At 36.5% G+C, this 15468-nt stretch overlaps 2 pseudogenes; both read right to left on the bottom strand.

Annotated features, from left to right (window-relative positions):
* Positions 1–2108: 2108 nt before the first annotated feature.
* On the bottom strand, positions 2109–4434 carry LOC147940437 (uncharacterized; annotated as a pseudogene).
* Positions 4435–4786: 352 nt separating this feature from the next.
* On the bottom strand, positions 4787–8495 carry LOC147940436 (uncharacterized; annotated as a pseudogene).
* Positions 8496–15468: the final 6973 nt, after the last annotated feature.

Below are 15468 nucleotides of genomic sequence, written 5' to 3'. Positions count from 1 at the left end.
CTTTTAACAAACTTCTTCTTTCCCATTCTCTCTCGTTTTCAACAGAAGGTGAAAATATGAACGTTGTGCAACGGTAACATTTGTATGACCGTTTGAATTAATATTTAATTAAATGAAAAAAAATTAAAATAATGAACTCTATAAGTACTACTACTCTTTTCTTCGGACACAAATCTCTTCTTCTTACTCATTATTTTCATTATAATTCTCTTAATTATGTTCTCCCACTTCAGTTCTCACTCGACTTATCTATCCGAGAGAAGCAAACATCAAAGCATCATCCTACAGGTAGAAGTACTCTGGTATAGTTCCTCTGGTTTGTTTCACCATTATAAGAGACTCTTGTTTGTCTCTGCTAGTTACTCTGTTTGTCAACTTTCAAACATTTTTAATCGAGTTAAACAAAGATGATGCTCTGCTTTAAATCTATCGTATATGGCCTAATAAACTATTGTTTAGCTACATATCTGTCTTAAATACAAACTGATTTTTATTTATATATGTGCCGTGTTTAATTATGATACCATGCTGTCTTGAGTTCAGTGATTTGAGAATTATATGTTCTGTTTAAGAAAACGAAAACATAGAACTGGTTTCTAAATACAAAGAATGAACCGTTTTTGTCTAAAATATTTATTGATCTTTTTGATTTCTTTGATAAGCGGAAAAATATTGTAATGATGATTGATTTTGATTATTAATTTTGCAGTGGAGACATAGCCAGCATTTTCATTTAAAGTTAAATTCTCCAGACTCTGCCCGAGTTCTCGATCTTCTTCCGCTTGCTGCTTTCTTGACCAGCCTTTGAAGTTAATTCCAGAATCCATGTGTCAGCTGTAACTTATCTTTTTTGGATGATGGTTGTATATGTATCATAGATGTGTATGTGTATGATGGATGTATGTGTAGTGTATCGTGGATGTGTGTGTGTGTGTGTATGTGTATCATGGATGTATGTGTAGACTCTCGTAGATAGATGTATGTGTGAAATATAGGGGAGAGTAGGGAGAGGGTAGGGAGAGAGATAGTAGGGAGAGTGCGAGTAGGGTTCGAATGGTAGTAGTTGTCCCCGACTGGTAATCTACAAATGGTAATCTACAAATGGTAATCTACAAATTTTGTAGATTAGATCATTTTTTATTTACCATATATTATAATCCGTAAAAGAAATGATAAAGGACGAATTTATCCACTCAGATCGCACGCACTTAAAAGCAAACAATCGCTAGACCTTATATATTAGATAAATAAGATTACAAATACAGGTTGATAACAATCTAGTTTAGCTCTTGTTCCATCAAGATAAATAGGTAAAAAAATTAGGACGAATTTATCCACCCCGACCGCCCTCACTTAAAAGCAAAAAATAGCTAGACAAAACAAAGATTTATATAGCTATATGGACATATGGTGATTATGTTCAAAATTCATATGTTCCATAAAGATAAATAGGTAAAAAAAACTCTATAAGATAAATAAGATTCGTTGATAACAATCTAGTTTATCTCTTGTTCCATAAAGATAAATAGGTAAAAAATATATATAAAGAAGACCGGTGATGAATTTATCCACTCCGACCGCCCGCACTTAAAAGCAAACAATCGCTAGACAAAACACACAGAAATGTTTATATAGCTCCATACATATGGTGATTATGTTCAAAATTCATATGTTCCATAAAAATAAATAGGTAAAAACTCTATTAGACACTACAAGAATTTTGTGTTTTAATAGCATCGGAATAACACTATCTATCAATACTATAGCGTTTTAACAAACGCTATATCTGCGCCCGTCATTATAGGTCAGACACTTTATATAGCGTTTTTTTATTCTGCTATCGTATTCGCAGCTTTAATAGCATTTGGGCGTCTGCAATTAAATATTCTATAACAGCATTTTTAATGTGCTGTTTTAAATATTACTATAGCATTTATATAAATGTAATTGTTTTTATTTATTATTTTTTTTATAATTTAATTTTGATTTTGATTAAAAATTTTTATTATTTATTATTTTTAAAATATCCAATAAGATTGAAAGTCACAAATCCAAACATTCTAAAGATACAAGTTCATAGTACTACATAAAACTCAAATGTGTCAGCCTCAAATGAATATAATCTTGTCATTAGGCCAAGCCACAGTGGTTCCTACTGCATCAGCTATGAATTCAACTTCAGAATTTGCTCTCCATACTCTAGCACCATCAACCTTTGAAACCTCTACCCATACCTTGCTAGCATTGTGACCTAAAGGGACAAAATGAACATTCTCTGCTGGATCAGTTGAAGCTACACGACCGGTTGCAACTCTCTGCCCAGAGTTATCAATATCCAACAGAATACACTTCTGTTTAGCACATTTGCTGCTACTACCAGTGTTGGGACTAGCACTCTATAACCAAAAATTATAACACATCATCGGAACAACAATTGCAATCAAACTTTCAACCAATCGAACAACAATTGCAATCAAACTTACCTGACTTGATTTCCTGGTTGATTCATCTGTTGGAAGTGTTTCGATCAGGCATTGGTCTCCATAAAAAAGCATCAGGGTTTACCACTAGCTGGACCTTAACAACTGCAGCATTTGGTCCTAGTGCAATATTGTTCACCAAATGTTTAGGATCAGTTGACAACAACAGACCCTCAGAAATCAAATCACCATTTCCATTCCAATAATCAAAGATGTGAACTCTTCCTAGTGATGCATCCGTTTGCTAAGGAGTCGGAAAAAAATATACAATCAAATATTAATAATCTAATTAACATTATTCTAGAGAGAAACACAGCAGTCGTAATTTACCTCTTCACTAGCAATGCTAGGAGGTTGGGATAGGGGATCGTCCAATATTATCTTGTCAGTGGTCCATGCGATTTTACCTCCTACAGCTTGACTAAGTGAGACAATGGTTGGAGTAGGTCTCCAGATATATGCTTCTGGGATTGATGCAGACTTCACAATTACAGCTGCTGCATTAGGACCCAATGGAATGCGACCAATCTTATATGTAGGTTCACTGGAACAGTATTCTCCTTCACCAACAACCACATCATCAGTCGAACACCAATCCAGTAGCTGGCACCTAATTCCTCCTTTGGTAGCATCGCTCAAGTCAGACTGTGAAACCCAATCATGACTCTGCAAGGACATGTGGACCAAAACATGCATATCTTGGTAAGTAATTCTGCTAAGTTACTTACCACATTCTTCACATCATGGAACCAGTTTAAAAAAGTTACCTTTTTACCAGCTAAGTTACTAACCACATTCTCCAAATCTGCAATCTTGGTAAGTAATTCTGCTTGAGTAGCTTCAAGCTTCTGGACATGGGAGTCTCTAGTCTGTAAGAATGCCATCTTGGTAACAGTAGCGCCTCTGCCCATGCCCCTAAGTCTTCCTGGTTTGTCTTTTCCAAGTACATGACTCACAGCATCGTCTCTAACATTATCCGTGTTTGTGGAGTCCATTTCACTATCAATTGTCTTGATCTTTTTCTGAATTCAAAATTCATACACAACATATAGAAACTACTTTCAAATAACTTTAAGAACAAACATTATGATTTTAGGTGATTCTTACAACAGTTTCTGCAAATTCTTCCCTCACAGGTCTTCCATCAGAATGTGTATGTCCTGCTATCCACACCTTACTTCTAGTAACTTTCCTAGGATCAGAACTCTTTTTTTTTTCTACAAATTGATGTAAATTTTATCAAAAATACCTCAATTAGTCATACAACCAACCACAATCAATACACAAGCACACATACCATCTCATGAGCTAAGCGAGACATTCCTTTGCGGCTGGTGGTGTGAGGAATTTGACCCTTCCTCATACGTCTGAATTTTTCACTTTTTTCCTATTGACACAAAGATATGGCCATAAGTAATATACACAAAAAGGGACAAAATAATCAACGGGAAGTTTTAAAATAACCTTAGAAGCTGTGTTATTCCTACTATTGACCCAACTGTTCCAAGCTGATGCACATTGGATGTTGCTAGGCTTTAGTTCCTGTAATTTAACCTTGCTTTTAGTAGCTCGAACTTTTCTAGAAAGCGTAAATTTAGAAGCCCTCCACAAACCACCCATTTGCCTTAAGAGTGCTTCTTTTTGCCAATCTTCTTTCAAATTGTACCTCACCTGTTAGACATTGCCAACTTAAAACATTAAAAACATTTACAGGTTATTAATATATACACTTAGTCAAGCTTACCTGAATTTCTTCCCACATTACGTCTTTTGTCCTTTCATCGAGATGTTTCCAGTCATCTAGCAGTACTGGCACATGCTCTCTCATAAGAGGACCAAGGAAAGAGGAGAGTGTCACTGATCCACTGCCAACATGCTCATCCATAGCATTAAATTCCACATCCACCTTATCGTTATCATGCTTTGCCACTTTGCGCATTCTCGTTGGACCTCTTGACTTCTTCTTTTTGTTATCTGATTGTTGTGTTTGTGTTTTAGAGGCGTTGGATTCTACTACATGGGGAGAGTCTTCTTCTGCTTCAGTCTCATCTCTTTCTCCAACATATGGTTCCTCTGTGTTCTTATCTCCTTCAGTTACATTTTACATTATCTCAACATTCTGATCTGGTTCAGCTGCACTATTATCTCCTTCAGTTACGTGAGTCTTCTTGTTTTTCTTCTTCCTCACGGACAATAAAGGACTCATTTCAACTCATGCATGGCGTTTACTGCAACAAACTACTTTAGCAGCTACAGGTTTCATCGTCTTTGGTTACCTGAAACACAATCAAGTTTTTAATCAAATTTTATACTAGAACACCTTCACAATCATCCCTAACACAAAAACTATCATCATCAGTCTCATGATTTCCTAAATCTTCAATTGGCTGGACTGATGTTTGTGCAGGAACTAACTCCTCTACTGTGTCCATCATGTTGTATCCTCTTGGTGGTGCCCGCATAACAACATACCAAGGTGAGTTCTCATCATCTTTGGAGTAAAAAACTTGTTAGCTTGGGATGCCAGAATGAAAGGATCATTTAAGAATGATGTCTGATTCATATGGAGGTTGACAAGTGTGAACCCGTCTTCCTATTTCACTCCATTCCCTTTGTTAGCCCAACTACATCTAAATAGTGGAACCTGGAACATGTGGTAATCCATCAATACGATCTCCTTTATCACTCCATAGAATGCGACTATGTCTGCCATTTGTCTCGTATCTTTAGCACTAGCTCTACACATAGAGAATGCTTCATAAGTTACTCCAATATGTTGAGTCTTCCGCTTGACATCATCTGTTTGAAAGTGATGGCCGTTTACTACAATACCCTTGTAAGTTTGAGCGATATGTCTTGGTCCAAAAGCTAGCCATCTCAGCCTACTAGAATGGTCCTTCGAGTTACTTGGTATCTAACAGTTAACAAAAACAATTAATTATTTGTTTTTAACATAACCACAATCAAATTTATAACTAACAAATGATATATGACATTCTTCTAACCTTTTCTTTGATCCACTGTGGGAACCTTTCATTATGATATTTCCACAATAGAGTTGAATTTTTTGTGCATCTTACATTTGTAGCTTGCAGTTCTTCCAAATACAGCCTGTTTTCCATGTAGTTAGACTCAGATTTTGTAAAAGTCCAAGTTTGTAAATATAAAACTCAATCAAATTTACCCTTACTCAATATATGGTTCCATGACTGTTGTATTCATGAGAATATACCGATGGGCTATGTCTCGCTCTTTATCTGTGAGAATCTTTTCTGTGGCTTTCTGCAGTTGTCCACCTTCAAGGACATGTTCATCTACCTCAACATCTTCATTCCGAGCAAGTGTTTCTTCAACTGGAACAGACTTCTGAAGAAACTCTAAACAAAACGCAAGGCATTCACCAGCTAAGTAGCCCTCAGCCATACAAGCTTCTGGCCTTGCAAAATTCTTCACAAATGCCTTTAGTGTCTTCATGTATCTACATGTACATAAGAAAACTCATTATGATGTATATAGTTACACAAACGTTAAGATCTAAAATATATAGAACATAAAAAGTACCTCTCAAAAGGGTACATCCATCTGAAGTGTACAGGGCCACCCAAGCGTGCTTCTCTTGCTAGGTGTATTGGCAGGTGAAACATAATGTCAAACAGTGAAGGTGGAAAGTATCTCTCCAACTGACACATTATTTCCACGAACTCTGATTCTAGTGTAATTAGCTTCTCTGGATCAATTACACGTTGGCACAGCCTGTTGAAGTAATTGCATACTCGATTCACTGCTATACGAGGTCCTTTAGGCAGTAAACCTCTCAATACCACGGGAAACAGGTTATGCATTATGACATGATGGTCATGTGACTTCAGACCACCAATGCTAGGAGGATCTACTGACACACAATTGGAGATGCTGGCACAATATCCATCAGGACCTCTGAATTTGGATAACCTTCTGCACAATTTACGTTTCTCTTCCTTAGAAAGCCAATACGCAGCTGGAGGTAAGTAGGTTCTCTTCCCACGTATCTCCGTATGTAAGTTGCTTTGAATACCAATGTCTTCTAAATCTTTCCTTGCTTTCAACCCATCCTTGGATTTTCCACTATGCATCAGAATAGCTAATAGTGCATCAAACACATTCTTTTCCACGTGCATGACATCAATATTATGCCTCACAGGCAGATACTGCAACAATTATTCGACAAGTGAAAATCAGAAACACACTATAGTAGTTAAAATTAAGAACCAAATTCAAATTTCATTATAATATCTACTAACCTTCCAATAAGGTAAGTCAAAGAAGATTGATCTTTTTTTCCACCGCCATTGATCATCGCCTTCTTCATATTCATCAGCTGAACTCACATCATCATCATCTGCTTCAACTCTTTTTCTCTTCCCTTTCTTATCTAAAGGTCTACTAAATTCATTCCTAAAATCTTTAAGGTTCTCAAGTATTTCTGATCCACTCTGAATTCTATTTGCAGTACCAACCTCCACCGTGTTGTCAAACCACCCTTTTCTACGTCTATAATGATGCCCAGGTCTCAAACGCTTCTTGTTACCCATATATACATGTTTGCGACTGAACTTTAACCACCTATGAGGTGTATCCTTCCCACAGACAATACACGCTTGCTTCCCTTTCACTTTACGTCCAGCTAATGTTCCTAATGCTGGATAGTCAGTGATACTCCACAACAATATAGCTCTTAGAGTGAAACTCTCCTTCTTAAACGAGTCATAAACCTCCATACCATCATTCCATAAGTCTTTTAGGTCATCTATCAGCGGTTGTAGATATACATCAATATTGTTGCTTGGTGCGGTTGGTCCAGGTATCAACATTGACAACATGATGTTCTCTTGTTTCATACACTCCGTTGGAGCCATATTGTAATTGACTAAGAAAACCGGCCATGTGCTGTACTTGGTGTTTTGGATAGCAAACAGATTCATCCCATCAGTAGAAATTCCTAGTCTAAGGTTTCTAGCATCCCCAACAAACTCTGGCCATTTATCGTTTACCTGGATCCAAGTCAAGGAGTCCACTGGATGCTGCATTGGACCATCTTCACTAGCATTAGTGAAGTGCAACCGCAAATCCTCAGCCAATCGTTTCGATCTAAACATCCTCCTAAATCTATCTCTTATTGGAAAGTACCGTAGCACCTTTGCTGGAATCCCTTTCCTCTCCTCACCGGTGAGATTATCTGTTTCCCATCTTGATTCATTACATCTTGGACAGCTTGTTGACTCCGCATATTGATTACGATAAAGGATACAATCATTTATGCAGGTGTGAATGGAATCATAACCAAAACCAAAAAGCTTCACAAATCTCTTCATCTCATCTGTAGACTTAGGCAGCACATTGTCTCCAGGTAGCATGTCATGAACTATTGTCAGTAGCTGATCAAAAAAGTTCTATGACATCCCACTCTTGACCTTTATCCGGTAAAGTCCCATGATTGCAGAAACCTTTGTGTAGTTCGCACACGTCGAGTATAAGGGAGTTTCTGCATCCTCCAACTTCTTCCTAAACTCGGTTTCCTCTTTACTGTCAATACCCTCCAACTCTTCTTCATTGTGATTCCGAGATAATTTCTTCGCTTCACTCGACTTGAAAGTTGTCCTAATCAACTCATAAGCCTCGTACTCAGACGTATCAGCATCCGCTGTTTTTTCATTCCTTATATCCCCATGTTTACTCCAACATTTACTTCTCTTGTACAATAGATCCATCCCTCTAATAACCAGATGCTCCAACACTGTCTCAATTGACTGATGAACCACATTGCGACAGTCAACGCAAGGACAGAACATATCTGATAGATTACCCAAACATTTTGCTGAATCAAACGCAAATTTAGTTGCTCCTAGCTCATACTCAAGACTATTCCTGTAAGTAATAAAGGTAGACAAATAAAAACTAAGAAACCCAAATCTGAAATGATATGGATGAAGAACATTCAAGTTAATACCTTGGTAACCAGACCCAAGTTTTATCCATGTTACGTACAACAGCTCCGACCAAATGTGCACACAAGTAATCAGAGACACTCACATTAAGTCACAACAAAAAAGAACAAGATATGTTAGAAGAATCAAGTTGGAGTGAGGTACCTTCTAGATTATCTTCACTTTTCCTTAAATCGACCGACAAAAAAAACGAAAATAATAAATTAGAAACAGATCAGAAGAATAAAACCCTTGATCGAAAGAATGAACAAGGATTTCGTACAAAGAGTGAGATTTACCAGAAGAATAAAACCACAATAGAGTGAGGGGAAGCTGGAAAGACTCGGGAGACAATCCGATTTGGCAAAGACTGTCTTGAAGCCGTGAAATTTTAGGTAATGTGACAAAGATCTGTTTGGGAGAGTAAATTTTGTGTGGGAGACAGTCGGATTTCGCAAAAAGACAGTGAAAATCGGGCAAAAAAAGAGAGAGGGAAGAAATGAAATTTTTAGGGTTCATGGGTAATTGGGGATTTTTGTCGAGAAGTGAAAAGTTTTAGCCTCCAAATTTTTCTAAGTGTCGCGGGATCTAATTTTTAGTTTACCGCCTAACACTATCATAGCGTTTACTATTTGGTATTGCTATTAAACATAGTCCAGGAATACGCAAATGTTTTTTTCATTTTTTTAATATAATATAACATAGCGTTTACATATACACAAACACTATCTAAAAAATAAAGGTCTAATAACGATAGCATTATTGTCATAAACGCTATACTACTGGGCTATTAAAACTCAAAATTCTTGTAGTGAGATAAATAAGATTACAAATACAGGTTGATAACAATCTGGTTTAGCCCTTGTTCCGTAAAGATAAATATGTAAAAAAAAATTACAAAAAAAACCGGTGACGAATTTATCCACTCCGACGACCCGCACTTAAAAGCAAACAATCGTAGACGAAACACACAGAAAGGTTTATACAGCTATATGAAGCTATATGGACATATGGTGATTATGTTCAAAATTCCTATGTTCCATAAAAATAAATAGGTAAAAAAACTATATTAGATAAATAAGATTACAAATACCTGTTTATAACAATCTAGTTTAGCTCTTGTTCATATACACTCATCTGCATTTTATTAAAAACAATCAGAAGAAATCAGAATTTGAAAACGCCAAATTGAAAAAGGGTGCTTTGATCTAACTGCTTTGTTTCTCTCGCGATCAAGATTATATCAGCGGGTTCAGGCTTTGACGGTTAGTAAAACCGATATGATCATCCTCATGGGATAGATATACCATGGAGTAGTACTCTTGTGGATTTTATCCATTACTTCCTTTATAACAAACCACCCCTTCTTCTCTGTTTTCATTATGGATACATCAATGGCTCTTGGAGTTCCTTGCTTCACCTGAAAAGTAAATCACATATAATCATCATCTCTATAAACCCAACATACGTTTTGAGATATTATAAGATACAAGTAGCAACAAATCAACATAAGAGCAAAGACCTCTTGTTTTGATGGTATAGTGCGTTGTGCGTCTAACCTCTTCTCATCTCCCAGACGACACAATCTTCTTCTCAATATGTGTGTGTTGTAGGGTCTGACTCAATATTTCTACAGTCAAAGCATCTACAGTCAAATTCTCTGCAGCTAAAATTTTAAAGTCAAAGTCTCTACAGCCAAAATTAACCGGTGTTACCAATCAGGCGAGATTTATCATCACATACCACCTTTTCTACTTGTAAACTCTCTCATATATAGGCCTTGATTTTGGTGCAGTTTTTGGCTTTAGATTCTCTAAAATCCACTTTCTAAGCCATTCACGATTTTGAGAAAAATAGATTTCCTAGAATTTAGGAAACCAGATTTTGAAGGATTTTAGTCATTTGTTCATAAAATCTAAAAACCACATTTTGTGGGTTTTTCAGCATGACTTTTTTTTCTTTTTTCTAATATATATTTATTCTAAACCCTAATGTCTTTTATATACTTATTTACTACTATAAAAGAGCAACCTTTCATACTTGTCTTCTACACTCACATAAATTCCATTCCCATCGCATCAGTGCAAACATCTCTGCAAATTAAGCTTGGATTTTGCAGTAAATTTTAGTCTAACACCATTATTTATTTATATCAACACCATTTATTTAGAAACTTTTATTTTGTTGTTACAATGTTTACATTATAATTTATTATAGGTATGGCTTATCGTGGACAATCATCAAATGCGAGAGAGGTACCTATTTAGTTGATATGTTTATTTTCTAGTGATGTCTATCCTACCGTAGTACAAAATTATCTTGACTAATGTGACAATCCGTCCCGTGACCCCACAAACCGCTAGTTTGTCTCCATGGACCATGAGTTGGCCCTGCAGGGCATCGATGTTAACCCCTCACTGTGGACATCCAAATCCACCAGTAAGTTATTGGTGCGTCAGGCGTTCCTCGAACCCTGGTCCCCACCCTTTAACAACCTTCCCACATGACAAGCTGTCACCAATTGATCTGCAGGTCCATATTCATTTCTGTTTGAAATCTGATCATTTTAGGATTGTTAGACACAAAACCACCCTTTGACTTGGCTTTCCTTGTGATTTCTTGATTGCATCTTGAGTGATAGCAAAGTTTCCAACTGGATTGACACCTTAAGTATTACAACTATATAAGATTAATTGAACCTGCTAGGATATACATACAAAAATCCTAGTATCAGAAGGGTACTTTGATCTTTTCAGAGGACGAACTGACACAACTTTCCATAAATATGGGCATACGGTATCGAAAAAGGCATCAGCAGAAAAGGAGAGGAAACGGTTAGAGAAACGACAAGCGATTGACTGCGTTTTCATCCGGAGCTTAAGTTAGATGAGCTTATTAGCTCGTCTTTTCTTTATCGGTCTTTTCCCTTCGTCGTTTTTTTAACTCGTCTAGTCCATTTTGTAGCCCGACTTTATTGTGCCTCGGCACCGAATTAGAAAGAGAACTTCGACATCTTTTCCATGGAACTAAACTATCTGTAACTGATTTGGACAACAACAATTTGGCGCGCCAGGTACACTACAAGAAAACATGTTCATTGCGATGGATAAAGTCCCTCGCAAATTTGTTATGGATTTGCGGGTCATTTGCTACGAAGACGAGGACCCTTGCAAATCCCTCGCAAATTTGCGAGAGACCTGTCCCTTGCAAATCCCTAGCAAATTTGCGAGGGATGTGCAACTCATTTGCGAGGAGGAAACACTCCCTCGCAAATCTATCGCAGATTTGCGACGCATTAGCGAGTAATACTATCTGTAGCAAATTTGCGAGGAAGAGAAGAGGGATTTGTGAGGTCATTAGGGGTGAAGTGAAGTTCCCAGTAAACATCAAAAGACAAAAAACTTTTAAGATGTTGACATGTGTAAAGAAACTTTGACGTGAAGACACGGAAGATATATATATAAATCAAGATGTGATTTACTTTCATTATGATCATGAGACCAAGTGTTAAAGTTTTTTGATCAATAATTGCAATGTAGAGTCCATACTCCAGTAATCACCAACTATACGAACAATGAACTTTCCAAAACATAGGAAAAACATGAAAATAATAGAGGTTGTATCACTAAGAAAATAAATTTGATGCAAAAGAATATATACATTTGCGAGGGATATGCGACGGAATTCTTATAGGAGCCTCGCAGATCCCTCGCAATTTGCCAGGGATGTGCGATTTACCCTAGCTAATCCCTCGCTAAATCGTCACGGTTCCCTCGCAATTTGATCTTTTACAGGCAAATTAAAGAAGAGCATTAACATATATGAAATTTATGTTATATTTATTCTTGTTTTATTGTTTTTCGTTCTAATATTAATCATATTTATGTATCTACATGGTATTAATGTGAAAACATATATATGCTATATTGGACGACCCTTATATCGTAGGATCACAAGGAGGGCAAAGTAAGTATCGATGTTATGCTCTTATGCAGTGAATATATGAAATTTGGTTATTTTTCATTACACTTAAACAAGTTTGTTGATGATGTGTTGTTAGAATAAGAAAGAGTAGGCAAAGTTTCCATTATCACTATGTCAACAGAAAATATCACCCACATTGATCCTCAAATCATAGAGAAGTATAAGATATCTTTCTTGGATGCATAGAAGTGGTAGAACTAGGTGAGTTATTTATTTATTATTATTTTTTTTCTCAATCATTGGGCCACAACAGGTCGGCCCGTTAGCCAAAAATCCCTACATTCGTAGGGAGCGGAAATCGATCCCTGGTATGATGGTGTCTTTTGCATTAAGGACTTACCATTTGCCACCGCACTAAGATCACTTCACAGGTGAGTTATTTTTTATCTCATGAAATTTGTAGATTCTAATGAGGATAATGAACTTTATAATGAATCATAAAATGAATCTGAATAAATTGTAAAGGTTTTTTGTTGTGTTTTTGTCCATAATTATATATTATACGATGGTTTTGCTACGTAATTGCGAGGTCCAGCTTATTTGCGAGGCATTTGCGAGGTTTTCGATTTAAGTTTTTTTATGAATAAATATGCTGTTGATTGTTCGATTTAAGTTTTTTTATGAATAAATCAGTGGTTCATTGTTCGATTTAAGATTTTTTATGAATAAATCTGTGGTTGATTGTTCGATTTAGATATGTGTATGTTCGATTTAAGTTTTTTTATGAATAAAAAATTTAAGTTTTTTTTTTACCAATAGATCTGTGTATGTTCGATTTAAGTTTTCCGGTAAACTCTAAGTTTTTTTTTTTCTTTGTAGATGTTTTCTGGGAACGACTACACATGATTCCTCTTTCAGTCTAATACTCCAAGTCCATGCAGTGGTGGTTCTCGAGGTGGTTCTCGAGGGACCTCATCGGGGGTTCAGGATTCTCGACATGCAACCTCACAGCATAGGCCTCCAGCAACTGCTTCATCTCCACCCATTGGTGCTCCTCCAACCGCTGCTGCATCTCCACCCAGTGGTACGCCTCCAGCCACTCCTACATCTCCAGCATCTACTTCTTTTCCTCAACGTCTACACAATATGACGTTGGAGGAATTACACGATAGTCCCGGTCGTCAACAGCTAACAAGATTATATCCAAACCGCCCTCCTGGAACTCTCACGGAAGTAATTCATTAAACTGATTGCAATTTTAAATTTGAAATTTTAATTGTTGGTTCAATTTTAAAATGATTACATCCAATCTCTTTATTCTGTTTTCCCTAGGTTCTTTGAAGATGGGAGAGTTGCAGCCACTGTCCGCAACATCTTTGAAAGAGATTTCAAAGAGGCTCATGCCAATTGAACACAGACGCCAAAGCGGATCGTAGATCGATGGTATGAAACTTTTGCGGTAAGTGAATTCTTCTATTCCAGTGTTTTGATTTAACTTATGTAGCATTACTTATTCATATTGATTGATGGTACCATTACTTATATATATTGTTTTCTTTTTTTACAAGCAAACCTATAACTAAGACCGTTCTATAAACGATAGAGTTAGGCTTGAGTTTGAAAAAAAGTATTGGCTAGATTGATCCTCAAGTTTGGGCTGGACTAGTTAAGTATTGGCGTGATCCCAAATCAAAAGTTAAGTAATGCTCGATATCATAATCTTGATGGCACTGGCATACATAAACACCGATCAGGCCAGACCTCTTTTAAAGCTCGTGCCAGAAAACTTGTAAGTTTCTGAATTCTAACATTTACTTCTTTACTATTCTTTTCTTCTTACTAATAACCTTTGTCCTTTGTTTTAGTCTGAGCGGACTGGTGAAAGCACTCCGGTCTATCTACGTATCCTAGAAGAGACTCACAAAAAAATCCGATGGGAGTTTTGTCGATGGAAAGTCGGAGTCCATCTACAATGAAGTATCATCGAAGATACAAGAGGTGGAGTCTTAGCTTTGTTCAGGGGATAACACGGAAAGTTCTACTTCTGGTGGGTTGTCTGTTCATACCAAGAAAAAAATTTATGCCGAGGTAAACTTCTTACTTTCTTTGTGTTGTTGCCTTATTGTCTTGTGTTTTTGTGTTGTTGCCTTATTGTGTTTGTGTTGTGTTAGTTTGTGTTGTTGCTTACAGTTTGTCATATGATATGCTAAGATTGGTCTAATGGTAATTTTCATTCGTAGGATATGCTAAATTTTTGTTGTTGTGTCTGTTTTAGGATCTGAAGCTTGTATGTTGGTTGTTGGTTCTTTCTTTCATATGACTATATACGACTATGAAAGTAATTGTTTGATTGTATTGCTGACAGGTTGCTCAGAAGAAGAAAAATAGACTTTATGTTGTTGGTTCTTTGAAAAATGAAGCATCTTCAGCCCATTTTGTTCCATCGCCTCCGCCTACTGATGATCCGGTTGTTCTTGCTGAGAAGCTAGCTGTCGCTGAAGCTACTCTCGCAAGTCAAGCCACTACTCTGGCTACTCAATCCACTCAACATCACGACAATGCAGAAAAGATGCATAGCTATGATGCATACTTTGACTACCTTGCCAGGAAGGATCCTAAGTTTGCAGCTAAATTTGGAAGCAGAACCCCGATGACAAATGAACATGGAGGATCCAATCCAACCTTACCTGAGACAGGGGACAACACTGGCACCGGCACTGGCACAGACACAGGAACCGAAAGCGGACTTCTCTCTCTATCACCATCTTTTTAAGACAATTTAAGTATAAGTTTTAGTTTGTTTTTTTGAACATGGTTTTAAAGACAATGTTTTGTTGCTAATCAAAAAATTGTTTCTATTTATATATGTTTGAATTTTATTTTCTATATTGATTACATTTTCGATTTATAAAAATTATGGTAAACATATAAAATTCAAAATCAAAAATATAAATATCAAACTGAAAAAAAAAGGGAGACTCTCAAAACTAGCATCAAAATAAGTTTTTTTTTTCCAAACTTAGCACAACATCTCTAAAATTCCAAAAATATCATCAGTTAATCTTTCAATTAAATCCTAAATTCAAAATACTAAACCCTAC

Source organism: Camelina sativa, chromosome 8 (assembly GCF_030686135.1).
Source record: "Camelina sativa cultivar CO46 ecotype springtype chromosome 8, ASM3068613v1".
NCBI classification, from domain to species: Eukaryota; Viridiplantae; Streptophyta; class Magnoliopsida; order Brassicales; family Brassicaceae; genus Camelina; species Camelina sativa.
The sequence above is the reverse complement of the archived record's forward strand: the minus strand, read 5'-3'. Positions and strand labels throughout refer to the sequence as shown.